Consider the following 13,942-nt stretch of genomic DNA (forward strand, 5'->3'; position numbering starts at 1 on the left):
CCCTGCTCCCCTGTGGGCCAGTCCGACCCTGGCTACAGAGCAAGAAGAAAAAGGTAGAGAGGAGGGAATGGAGGAGGGAGGGGTACAGAGCAAAAAGGTAGGGGTAGAGGAGAGGGGGGTATAGAGGAGGGAGGGGTACAGAGCAAAAAGGGAGGGGTAAAGGGGGAGGGGGTATAGTGGAGGGAGGGGTACAGAGCAAAAAGGTAGGGGTAGAGGGGGAGGGGGTATAGTGGAGGGAGGGGTACAGAGCAAAAAGGGAGGGGTAGAGGGGGAGGGGGTATAGTGGAGGGAGGGGTACAGAGCAAAAAGGGAGGGGTAGAGGAGAGGGGGGTATAGAGGAGGGAGGGGTACAGAGCAAAAAGGGAGGGGTAGAGGGAGAGGGGGGTATAGTGGAGGGAGAGGTACAGATAAGGGAAAGGAACAGAGAGAAGGGAGGATCTGCAGAGAAGAATGGCAGAATATCCCCAAATCCAGATAAAGACCGAACCACTACCAAAGGGGCTTCCCCTAATACTGAGGAATCATTCTGAATACTGATAGAGATGGAGGATTACAGATTTTCCTACATTTATCTACCATCTCCGTTCTCACTTATTATCATGCGGTATTGAGGGCCGAATAATAGCAGAAACCCAAGACCACAACATAACGTGTAGAAAAAGTGAGAAGGTCAGAATACTTTCTGAATGCAGTGTATGTGGTCAATGGTGTACTGTGTATTCATTCCCTGTGCGGTAGTATTATGTGGTCATGGTTTGGTGGTTATATTCAGGCTCTCAGCCTTAGTCTTGGTGGGAGATCTTACTCAGGTCTTATGTGGTGATAATATCTGGTCCTGGTAGGGTAGTATTATTTAGTCACTACTTAGTTGTATGATGATTATGCTATTGTAACGTTATTTAGTCACTATGTGATAATCCTTTGTGCGCATAGTTTTGTGTTATTATTCAGGAAGTAGTTAATACTTGGCGGTATTATTGTATAGTGATTCAGGTATGTAGAGATAATATTCGGTTAAGGCATGGCTGTGTGATCATATGTAGACAATTTTTTTTGGCCATAGTTTGGCGGTATTATTTATTATGGTGGTAATTAGAGATGAACAAATGGTAGGCAGTGAGCCATACGCATTTGCTGATATTTTATTATACCGCATTAGTTGGTGTTTATGTGTGGTAAATATCAATTGATAAAAAAAATATATATAGTTTTTTACTCAAAAAAAAATAAAATAAAAAAATGCCGGGACAATGTGCTGCTTAAATGACATATCTAAGTATTCCTAGCCGGGAATCCCACATCCTCTTCTCTCACGTCGTCTCCGCATGGCAGACCCCAGCACAGTTTAGTGGACAGGGCCCCGCTCTGCTGCCTGACATCGATCCTAAAGTATGCTGTTTGTCTGGTCATTATCCCAAGGGCAGGAGCCAATGGACGGCATTGGAGGGATTACCATGGATTTGACACAATATAATGTAGATGATCTTCCACTGACCCTGACAAAGCAGCAGCTTAAGTGTTATAATCGCTCAACCGAACATTGGAAAAACAGAGGAGAAAGACCGGGCCCAGAAATAGCAGAGAGGATGAGAGAATGAGGGATACAGCGCAAACTCAACACGTCCAAAATGTAACCGAGAGAAAGCTAGAGCAAACTAAAACTCCACCTAGTTTTCTATAGGGGGCAGTATTATGGTAGTTATATTCTTGTATATAGGAGGCAGTATTATAGTAGTTATATTCTTGTATATAGGAGGCAGTATTATAGTAGTTATATTCTTGTATATAGGGAGCAGTATTATAGTAGTTATATTCCTGTATATTGGGGCAGTATTATAGTAGTTATATCCCTGTATATAGGAGCAGTATTATAGTAGTTATATTCTTGTATATAGGGAGCAGTATTATAGTAGTTATATTCCTGTATATAGGAGCAGTATTATAGTAGTTATATTCTTGTATATAGGAGCAGTATTATAGTAGTTATATTCCTGTATATAGGGGCAGTATTATAGTAGTTATATTCCTGTATATTGGGGCAGTATTATAGTAGTTATATTCTTGTATATAGGGGCAGTATTATAGTAGTTATATTCCTGTATATTGGGGCAGTATTATAGTAGTTATATTCCTGTATATAGGAGCAGTATTATAGTAGTTATGCGGTTCAGGGAAGAAACAGAGTGCTGCACCTCACACCTATGGCTGATACTAGTGCCGCTTGGCTAAATAAAAAACACATCAGCACTCTGTTTCTTCCCTGAACCGCATTTTGTTTCTCTCTTTTCTCCGTGTTTTGCACTCCTCCTGGTGAGACCCACATGACCGCAATTAGCAGGAGACACCTGAGTGCACATGGTTTTAATCCCTCCTGTTTTTTTCCCATTCTGTTTGCCGCAGCTATGGTGAGCGCAATACCTTATCCAGACTTGTGCTGCTTGGGGGCGACCTTCTCCGCCGGCGGTGCTGGCCGGGTTCTGGTGTGGTGTTTTTGGGTCTGGTCCTGTGGCATGGGGGTCGCAGGGCCGTCCCATGGCCCCCGTTCCCTGGCTGTGCACGCCTGCGGGGTTGGTGGCCACTGACTGGCACGGTGTGGACTTAGTGTAGGGACCCATGTGTATCAGATACCGGCACGAGGTACATGGGGCAGTATGGCTTGATCAATTCATACACAAAATTCTGATGTGTTTTTTATTTAGCCAAGCGGCACTAGTATCAGCCATAGGTGTGAGGTGCAGCACTCTGTTTCTTCCCTGAACCGCATTATAGTAGTTATATTCCTGTATATAGTAGCAGTATTATAGTAGTTATATTCCTGTATATAGGAGTAGTATTATAGTAGTTATATTCTTGTATATAGGAGCAGTATTAAAGTAGTTATATTCTTGTATATAGGAGCAGTATTATAGTAGTTATATTCTTGTATATAGGAGCAGTATTATAGTAGTTATATTCTTGTATATAGGAGCAGTATTATAGTAGTTATATCCCTGTATATAGGAGCAGTATTATAGTAGTTATATTCCTGTATATAGTAGCAGTATTATAGTAGTTATATTCCTGTATATAGGAGTAGTATTATAGTAGTTATATTCTTGTATATAGGAGCAGTATTAAAGTAGTTATATTCTTGTATATAGGAGCAGTATTATAGTAGTTATATTCCTGTATATAGGAGCAGTATTATAGTAGTTATATTCCTGTATATAGAAGCAGTATTATAGTAGTTATATTCTTGTATATAGGAGCAGTATTATAGTAGTTATATTCCTGTATATAGGAGCAGTATTATAGTAGTTATATCCCTGTATATAGGAGCAGTATTATAGTAGTTATATTCTTGTATATAGGAGCAGTATTATAGTAGTTATATTCTTGTATATAGGAGCAGTATTATAGTGCTGTAGTCATATTCTTATACATGACCAGGAAGTTCGCAAACTTTTTTCTTGGGAAATTTAAACATATTCTCATGGTCTTGAGTGGATAATTGTTGCTTTTTCAGTCGTCATAATACCTTTAACTAACTTAATGGGTCTATCAGCATTTTCTTTTTTAATGAGTTTTCTTCGGAAACCAGATGATCTGAATGAGTTTGGATAATTAGATGAATTTTCTTCTACAGAGGAAGAAGTAACTAAACTCAAAACAGCGTTCTTTTTAGAAACAGACAAAAAACTGGTAATTTTAGAATTTAACTATTAAAAGAAGTTTTCAGCTTCCGGTCTCAGAGCCGAATTTTTGACAAAAACTGAGAATTATTTACCAAGTACTTACTAAGACTGGGCAGGAATTGTGACGCTTTACCATTTGTTTTTTAGTTATGCAATTCTCTCCCCTACCGTGTTACCATTTCCTGGCTAAGCAGTACTACAATTCCCAGGATACATTGCTGTTCATGATAGTCCTCCCACCCTGCCTACTCCCTCCCACAGCACTTCCTCACTAGAAATTATAGTCTAGTACATGACCAGAAAGTACACCAGCTATCGGCAGGTTCATGCAGGCCAACCTGCTGATATCTCCCTGCAGCGATGTACCTACCGTTTCCGGCGGCGGTCTTCTTTTCTTTGTTGGTCACACTCATTTGTGACTCCTCATCCCATTCCTAAACCTGCTTCCAGGGAGGAGAAGGGAGACTTTCCAGCTTGCAACTATTCAGGAGCTTGGAGAAGCCTCTTTAACTCTTTGTAACAGAGAGTAAAAGCATTTTCTATGCTATGGAAGCACAGACAGATATATTTATGGTACCATAAGTCTTCTTGATCTAACAGCATCTAATGCTGCGTTTACACGGAACGATTATTGTGCGAATTCGCACGATAACTATCGAATTCTAACGGTAATCGTACGTGTAAACGCAGCTAACGATCAAACGACGAACGAGAAATCGTTCATTTTGATCTTTGAACATGTTCTCAAATCGTCGTTGATTGTTCGCAAAAAATTTGCAGATCGTTCCGAGTGAATAGTCGTTTGCCGATTTAACCAATTTGTGAAATAGGCTTAAGTGATCGCAAAACGATCGCAAAACGAATTTTCCGTATGATATATCGTACCGTCTAAACGCTGATCATTATGAAAAGAAAATCGTTAATCATACGATCGGCGAATTATCGTTTCGTGTAAACGCAGCATAACAGTGTCAGCAATTTAGAAGATGAATTACAGCTGACAGATTCTCTTTAAAGGAGAAGTCTATATTGTTCGACTCCTCTCCAATAGGTTTTTATTTAATGTTTTTATGTGAGCTTTAACACTCTGGATCTGCCTCTAACAATTTCCAGTGTTTGATATGGAGAAGGCATTGGTGTGAGAAAGTAGAGAATGCTTGTGTGTCAGGTGACCTCGTGGCGCAACGGAAGCGCGTCTGACTCCAGATCAGAAGGTTGCGTGTTCAAATCACGTCGGGGTCATGTGCTCTTTTTCTCAGGGTAAGAGCGCAGAGACGTTGCTTTAACCAGTTCCACAAGAAGAAGTGGATCGCTTACCTTACCCGAACTAATTTAATCTTGCAAAGTCTGAGCAGTGTCCCTTGGCTGGATGAAGTAATGGTGGAACTCCCTCTTTTATCCATCAATGGGCTTCATAGCAATGTCAGAATCTAGATATAGACAGCTTACCAAGGAATCAGTCCTGATTCTTTTTGAGAACAGACCATCTTGTGGTTCAATGGTAGTGTGACTGTTTTCAGATCAGAACAACTTTTTGAGACCAAAGCCAGGAATGGATTTGAAAAGAGGAGAAGTCTCAGTCTTTCCTTTATGACCTGTTCTCTGTTTATAGTCTTTTCCTGGCTTTGGCTTCAATGATCTTTCAGATAAATCTGTGTGTGGAATAGGGCCCTTCATCTGGGACTAGAGCTGCTGCCAACAGCCTGAGTATAGGGGTAGAAGTCCTTCCCGACTCTATCCATGCCAATGGAAACACAACCTTTGGTCAATGTCCCATCTCTAGTAATCTAGTCAATATGGTTTGTTATATTCCATTCTATGTTGGTGGGGAAACCCTCTTTCCTCTAGAAGCAGTGGATGCCCTCTTGCCTTGGATGCAGACTTAGGTACAGAAAGATCATTACCCAGATCTATGGACTGTGTAGTCATCTACTCAAGTTGACTGTTCCCCAGAAGACTAATAAAAGCCTGTAGATTGGTAGGTCAAAGCTCCTGATTTGTGCCACCCCCTCTACATTATCCAAATGGTGTTTTTCCTAACTGGTACATCAAGCATTTCAAACGGTCAGCATTTTGTCTAGGAGCCATTGTTGTTAGAAAGTAGAGCAAGCTTGGGCATCGATTAGCAGTGAGCTAGCATCGCTGGTCACATACATAGCTCTGTGCGAAGTCACAACCTAAATGGCGCACTGCTGGGCAGCGACCACCACTGACACACCAGTGCCCATAGAGGGAGCACCCCAGTGGTCCAGTGACACCACTGCTGTAGAGATGATACTGTCTACTCCGAGATAAGTCTACTCCTCCAACCTAATGTAAGCTTTGTCCAGTAGTTCCTCGCTGTAACCACATTGTTTGCATTTTTATTCCCCTGAGGCAATGTCTGACAAAGCCAATTAGGTTCATTGTTCATCTTGTCTCCAATAGTTTTGTTTTTTTGGAATGTTACTAATGATTTTTGTTAGCTTTAACACTCAGGTCTGGATCTGCCTCTAACAATTTTCAGTGTTTTTTTTTTTATTTTTTATTAAGGAGGCATTGGTGTGAGAAAGTAGAAAGGACTAACGGTCAGTTGACCTCGTGGCGCAATGGTAGCGCGTCTGACTCCAGATCAGAAGGTTGCGTGTTCAAATCACGTCGGGGTCACGTGTCCTTTTCCTCTTGTTAACAGTTCAGAAACGTAACCCATAACCAGTCCCATAAGAAGAAGTGGATGACTTGCCTTGACTTCAACATTTTGCTGACCTAACTTAATCTTGCAAAGTCTGAGTAGTGTGCATTGGCTGGATGAAAAATGGAGAAACTCACTCTTTTATCCATTAATGGGCTTCATAGGAATATCAAAATCTAGATTTAGACGCCTTACCGAGGAATCTGTCCTGAATCCCTTCCAGATTGGGCCAGCAGAGGTGACCTTGTGGTGCAACAGTTGTGTACCTGACTCCAGATCACAAGGTTGTGTGTACAACTCACGTTGTGGTCATGTGCCCATTTCCTCGGGTAAGCATCCAGAAATGTTACCCTTAATCAGTACCACAAGAAGTGGATCGCTTGCCTTGACATCAACATTTTGCCGACCTTATTTAATCTTGTAAAGTCTGAGCAATGTTCCTTGGCTGGATGAAGAAATGGTGGAACTCTCTCTTTTATCCATTAATGGGCTTCATAGCAATAGGGCCTTAGGGCCCTATTACACAGGATGATTATCGTGCGGAAAATAATTCGAATGTAAACCGATAATCGTCCTGTGTGTCGCTGATCGTTGATTCAGATCTGACTCTAAAATCATTGCGAAAATCAGACAGAGGAGACGATTGTAGTAACAATTGTTGTAATGATTGTAGATCGAAGAGATTTACTTCTTCTTGCGGAACTAGTTAAAGGGAACCAATCAGGATGATTGTGCTGATATGGATTCCAGCAGCACAGTATAGATCTACTGTGCAGCTCCCCGAGGCTACCAGCCGCACCTGCAGCAGTAGCTTTAGGCTACATTCACACGTCCGCAATTCTGGACAGAACATAAAACCAATGTTATTCAACGGATCGCTAGGGTAATGAAGTGTGCACTACAGCACTACAGATGCACACTCGTAGTGCAGGCAGCGGGCTGCACTACAGGTGTGTGAATATAGCCTTAAACTGGGAAAGATAGAGTTTTATTCTAGTGCGCGCGGCCGGGAGAGGGGCAGCAACTGGTCATCTCGATGTTCGATCATCTTTAGTGTCTAGTCACGGCTCTCTGTCAGCACGCTTTGCGGAGATGGTTGACAGGCAGAGATGCCACCAACGGGGTACTCAGGTGAAAATCTTTATCTTTTAAATCAACTGATTTCAGAAAGTTATGGTGCGTTTACACGTAACGATTATCGGGCGAATTTGCTCGATAACGATCGTAATCGTACGTGTAAACGCAGCGAACGATCAAACGACGAACGAGCAATCGTGCGTTTTGATCTTTGAACATGTCATCCAATCGTCGTTCGCAAAAAATTCGCCAATCGTTCCGTGTAAACAGTCGTCGCGTAATAGTCTGGCCGCCCGCAGCCCCGCCCGCCGCCCGTTCGCAGCCCGGCCCCCCGCCCATTCGCAGCCCGGCCCCCCGCTCATCCGCAGCCCCCTGCGCCGGCTCGATCGCCACCCCCGCCGCTCTCATCGCCGCCGCCGCTCTGATCACCACCTGCCGCTCCGGTCGAACGGCTCAGCGTCAAACGGCTCTCTTCAGCCAATCAGTGCACTGAAGAGCGGAGCCGGGGATGGCTGAAGACCTGCTGCGCGGAGCTTCACGTCCCTTTGGTCTTGCATTTGAAAATTGTCTAGACTGCTGCCTGACAGGATTTGTGACGCCAACGCTGGCTTATTGCCGCCTTTAAATTCTCCTACCTTTTATGTATGTGAGGCCGTTATTGTTTCGGAGCCTAATTCAGCTAAAGTAGTAATTGTTTCTTTTCCTTGTTCTGTCAGAATTGTTTGTGCATTGAGCCCCAAGCTGCCTATAATGGTGGGGACCACCTACAAAAAATTGCTGTGCCCAAAAGACGTATAATAAAATGAATCTTTATTAATCATGATTAAAAATAATACCATATTGTAAAAACAATGGAGGAATCATGTGCATGTGCTGGGTCCCTTTCCAACATCGCTTGCGGATAGAAGCAGGGTCACGTGACCGCAAGTTTATGACGTTGCGGATCACGTGTGCTCGGACATGGAAGTGTTTGGACGGACTGCCTCGGAGACATGCGACGACTATACATTCAGGTAATTTAATGTATTTATTATGGGATTGAGCTCCTCATTGGTTCAGAGCCCTTGTTAGAGGATTTAAAAGATCAGGCCTAGCAGTATCCGATCATTGCTGAAACGCGCGTCGCGGCGTATAGCTTGGGCACGGTGTTAACCAGCACTTTAGGTAATGCTTTACCAGTAGGGAATACTGTTATTTTTTTGGATTCTGACACGTCTTGTTTACATATTGCATATAGCCCCACTGGGTATGTAGAATATTTGGATTACTGGTGTTAGGCACTTTATTATTACCATCTATACATTGGCTTTATGTCATTTTTGTGCCATAAACACATTATATGTTTTTTCTTTTGCCCATGTGTCAGCAAGTGTGGTTTCCCACCACGGGTGTTGCTATTGGTTACACCCTTCGCAAAAGTCTGCACTTATAAGCATGAGTGGTAATGTAGCAGTACCAAAGATTTACCACTAGATGTCCTTGTTAAAAGTGTTTATGTCCAGATATTGCACAGCTGTAGGAACTAAAGGGTTATTGTTTGCTTATGTGCCACATGGATCTGTACTAGGGATGGTCCGAACCAAGTTCGGTTCGGGTTCGTACGAACCCGAACCCTCGGTAACGATTCCCGCTGTCAGATCCAGCGGGAGGACCGCCTGGAAAACTGGGATACAGCCATAGCCATAGGCTGTATCCCAGTTTTCCAGGTGTTCCTCCCGCTGTATCCGCCCGCTCCACTGAGCGGGCAGACAGCGTGAATCTGCTGCCGAGCGTTCGGGTTCATACGAACCCGAACCTCGGCAGGTTCGGACCATCCCTAGTCTGTACACTAATGAGAGTTCTTTCTTCTTCTCACCTATCATCTTTCTCTTTACTTCTTACGCATTCACTCCTCACCCACTCACAGCACAGTTTATACATGCTGTAGGAAAGAAGTCACATGGGTGAGGTCTTTTGTCTTGGATTTTGTAGCGGAAGGATGCAAGCTAGGACGCTACAGCACATGTCTCTAAACACAGTTTTCTCTGAAGCAACCTTACTAAACACTATGCAGTGTTAGGGCGGGTTCACACTACGGAATTCTCACGGACAATGTCCGCGGAATTCCGTCAGCTGTCCGCCCGCACATCTGGGCGCCTTTCCGCCGGCCCCATAGACACCATTCCGCTATACGCTGAAAGAAGTGTCATGTCACTTCTTTTAGCGGAATACGCCGGCCCATAGAATGATGTCTATGGAGCCGTCGGAAAAGCGCCCAGATGTGCGGGCGGACAGCTGACGGAAGACGCGGACATTGTCCGCGAGAATTCCGTAGTGTGAACCCGCCCTTAGGCTGGGTTCACACTACGTATATTTCAGTCAGTATTGTAGTCCTCATATTGCAACCAAAACCAGGAGTGGATTAAAAACACAGAAAGGATCTGATCACACAATGTTGAAATTGAGTGGATGGCCGCCATTTAATGGCAAATATTTGCTGTTATTTTAAAACAACGGCTGTTATATTGAAATAATGGCTGTTATTTACTGTTATATGGCGGCCATCCACTCAGTTTCAACATTGTGTGAACAGATCCTTTCTGTGTTTTCAATCCACTCCTGGTTTTGGTTGCAATATAAGGACCACAATACTGACTGAAATATACGTAGTGTAAACCCAGCCTTAAGTCACTACTAGAGAGGACAAGTCAGGGATCATCCTAACTCACGCCGTGGATAAGAGGAACACAGTGCAGGACAGTATCCACAAGAAGTAAAGGAACTAATCCGGATAGAGCAAAGTTGCTAGACGCCTATGCACTCAATCTCGCAGCACGGGTGTAATCAGAGAACTCTGACCACTCTGCTCATTCCAGGTAACAAGGTCTGGGGCTTGTGTCACCCTCTAGGATGGGTCACCCGACACTGGTGGGCAATAGGTGGTGCAAAGACCAAAGAGTCAAAACACGGGCACAAGTATTCTCTCTACTTTCAAGTATTCTACTTATTATACCTCTAAAGTTCCAGCAGAGCACAGTAATACTTGGGTTAGGACTCTCTTAACATCCTCCACTCTACTCTTCTGACCCTTTTCTACCTCTCAGCACGCTACACGGCCAGCACGGCTGTATCACTCTTTCAACTCTCAGTACAGATCTGGTTTACCAAGTATAAGGTAAGTTATGAAGACGAAAGTAAACTGTATTTCCATGTATAAGTATCTTCACAGTAAACAAGATTATATTTATTCTAACCGGACTCTGTGGCTCTTCATCAAGCATTGACACAGTAACCACAGCTTCCTTAGGCCCCCTTTCTGTGGGTGGCAGTGCCAATAGTCCGAGTGGGTCACTACTCCACTCCGGACCACCGTGATAATTGCCCAAGGGACCCCCAAACAGCCCAGCAGGTTACTGTCCACAGGAAGAAAAGGTATAGCCAGCCCACTAAAAATAAAAGCAGGTGTGCCACCATACCTGTGTGCCCAACCGGCACTGGCGTCACGACAAAACACCAACGGGCAGGGCCATACCTCAGCCAACCATTACACCAGTGGAGTCACGCTGCTCCAGCTAACCTGTGACCGGCGGTCTGTCACTGCTCACCGGCAGCTAAGTGACAACCACCGCTCGAATGGTCACCACACAAGCAGCTGTTCTGATTCATTCATTGTTTTTACAATATGATATTATTTTTAATCATGATTAATAAAGATTCATTTTATTTATGTCTTTTGGGCCCAGCATTTTTTTGTAGGTGGTTTATATTGTTTTGCTGTGGTATAACGCTGTTTATTACCCCTGTTGTATTATATACACTGGCTTTATCTATTTTTGGGGTTATTGGTTCAGCTATTACATATCAGTTGAGTGCTATAATAGTGGGGATTTCCCCTTACTTCCTTTTTCAGTGTTTTGTTTGTGATTTTTGTTTTGCTATCTGTACCTGTGGAGGGGTCATTGTGTCCGTTCCCTGCTGTTTGTACCCGAGGAGGCGCCATTGTCTCCGCCCCCTGCTGTCTGTACCCGAGAAGGCGCCATTGTCTCTGCCCCCTGCTGTCTGTACCCGAGGAGGCGCCATTGTCTCTGCTCCCTGCTTTCTGTACCTGAGGAGGCGCCATTTTCTCCGCTCCCTGCTGTCTGTACCTGTGGAGGGGCCATTGTCACCGCCCCCTGCTGTCTGTACCTGAGGAGGCGCCATTGTCACCGCCCCCTGCTGTCTGTACCTGAGGAGGCGCCATTGTCTCCGCTCCCTGCTGTCTGTACCGGTGGAGGGGACATTGTCTCCGCTCCCTGCTGTCTGTACCTGTGGATGGGACTTTTCCTCCACTCCCTGCTGTCTATACCTGTGGAGGGGACATTGCCTCCGCTCCCTGCTGCCTGTACCTGTGGAGGAGCCATTGTCTCCACTCCCTGCTGTTTGTACCTGTGAATTAGGAGGCGCCATTGTCTCCGCTCCCTGCTGTCTGTACCTGTGGATGGGACTTTTCCTCCACTCCCTGCTGTCTATACCTGTGGAGGGGACATTGCCTCCGCTCCCTGCTGCCTGTACCTGTGGAGGAGCCATTGTCTCCGCTCCCTGCTGTTTGTACCTGTGAATTAGGAGGCACCATGGTCTCCACTCCCTGCTGTTTGTACCTGTGAATTAGGAGGCGCCATTGTCTCCGCTCCCTGCTGTCTGTACCTGTGAATTAGGAGGCACCATGGTCTCCGCTCCCTGCTGTTTGTACCTGTGAATTAGGAGGCGCCATTGTCTCCGCTCCCTGCTGTCTGTACCTGTGAATTAGGAGGCACCATGGTCTCCACTCCCTGCTGTTTGTACCTGTGAATTAGGAGGCACCATTGTCTCCGCTCCCTGCTGTCTGTACCTGTGAATTAGGAGGCACCATGGTCTCCACTCCCTGCTGTTTGTACCTGTGAATTAGGAGGCGCCATTGTCTCCGCTCCCTGCTGTCTGTATCTGTGAATTAGGAGGCACCATGGTCTCCACTCCCTGCTGTCTGTACCTGTGAATTAGGAAGCGGGGCTTCCTAATTTCTTTCCATCTTAAGACTTAGTATAATGTTATTTTATGGTGCAAGGCTACAGGTGGGTGTCATCAAGAAGTTAAAGTATAAAATATTGTACTACCCCCCATTCAGTTCACAACATTATTCCAGACTTTGAGCAGACCCCTAAATACACTAAAATACCCCACCTTCCTCATACACGCACACAAACATACACACGCACGAACACTGCTCCTATGACCCTGCTTTCTCGTATCTCTATCCTAACCCCAGACTGGTCACCCTGTATCCCCCACCCCCAGACTAGTCACCCTTTATCCCACTGCCCCCACCTCCAGAATGGCTATCCCCTTGACTGGTAAGCCTCTATTCCCTTGCCCCCACCCTTGACTGTTCACCCTGTATCCTTCTGCCCCACCCTCGACTGGTCACACTGTGTTCCCCTGTCCCCACAATAGACTGGTACCTGTCCCCTGTACCTTCCTGTCCCACCCCAGACTAGTCACCCTGTATCCTCCTGCCCACACCTTAGGATGGTCACCTTGTACAACTCTCTTCACTGATTGTTCTCCCTGTCCCTTTCCACATACCTGTAGCTCCATAGTGAACCACTGATAGTATAAGTCTGTTTTGTCAGCCATGGGCCCCCCAGGAGCTCAGGGCCGGGGGTACTACCTAAAACGAACCTATTATAATATGCTACTGATTGTATTCTTGTATATAGGGGGCAATTTTATAGTAGTTATATTCTTGTATATAGGAGCAGTATTATAGTAGTTATATTCTTGTATATAGGGGGCAGTATTATAGTAGGTATATTCTTGTATATAGCAGGCAGTATTATAGTAGGTATATTCTTGTATATAGGGGGCAGTATTATAATAGCTATATTCTTGTATATAGGGGGCAGTATTATAGTAGTTATATTCTTGTATATATGAGCAGTATTATAGTAGTTATGTTCTTGTATATAGGAGCAGTATTATAGTAGTTATATCCCTGTATATAGGGGCAGTATTATAGTAGTTATATTCTTGTATATAGGAGCAGTATTATAGTAGTTATATTCCTGTATATTGGAGCAGTATTATAATAGTTATATTCCTGTATATAGGGAGCAGTATTATAGTAGTTATATTCCTGTATATAGGAGCAGTATTATAGTAGTTATATTCTTGTATATAGTAGCAGTATTATAGTAGTTATATCCCTGTATATAGAAGCAGTATTATAGTAGTTATATTCTTGTATATAGGAGCAGTATTATAGTAGTTATACTCCTGTATATAGGAGCAGTATTATAGTAGTTATATTCTTGTATATAGGAACAGTATTATAGTAGTTATATTCCTGTATATAGGGGGCAGTAGTATAGTAGTTATATTCTTGTATATAGGAGCAGTATTATAGTAGTTATATTCTTGTATATAGGAGCAGTATTATAGTAGTTATATTCTTGTATATATGAGAAGTAATATAGCAGTTATATTCCTGTATATAGGGAGCAGTATTATAGTAGTTATATTCTTGTAT

The 13,942-nt window shown here is 43.9% G+C and overlaps 2 non-coding genes across 2 annotated transcripts; both read left to right on the forward strand.

The window, feature by feature from the left end:
- The first annotated feature begins 4,844 nt into the window (after nt 1–4,844).
- On the forward strand, nt 4,845–4,916 carry TRNAW-CCA (transfer RNA tryptophan (anticodon CCA)). The gene has a single exon. It is a non-coding gene; the product is annotated as a tRNA-Trp (tRNA).
- A 1,332-nt stretch (nt 4,917–6,248) lies between these two features.
- Nucleotides 6,249–6,320, forward strand: TRNAW-CCA (transfer RNA tryptophan (anticodon CCA)). The gene has a single exon. It is a non-coding gene; the product is annotated as a tRNA-Trp (tRNA).
- The last annotated feature ends 7,622 nt before the right edge of the window (nt 6,321–13,942 follow it).

This window comes from Dendropsophus ebraccatus, chromosome 1, assembly GCF_027789765.1.
Source record: "Dendropsophus ebraccatus isolate aDenEbr1 chromosome 1, aDenEbr1.pat, whole genome shotgun sequence".
In the NCBI taxonomy this organism is placed as follows: Eukaryota; Metazoa; Chordata; class Amphibia; order Anura; family Hylidae; genus Dendropsophus; species Dendropsophus ebraccatus.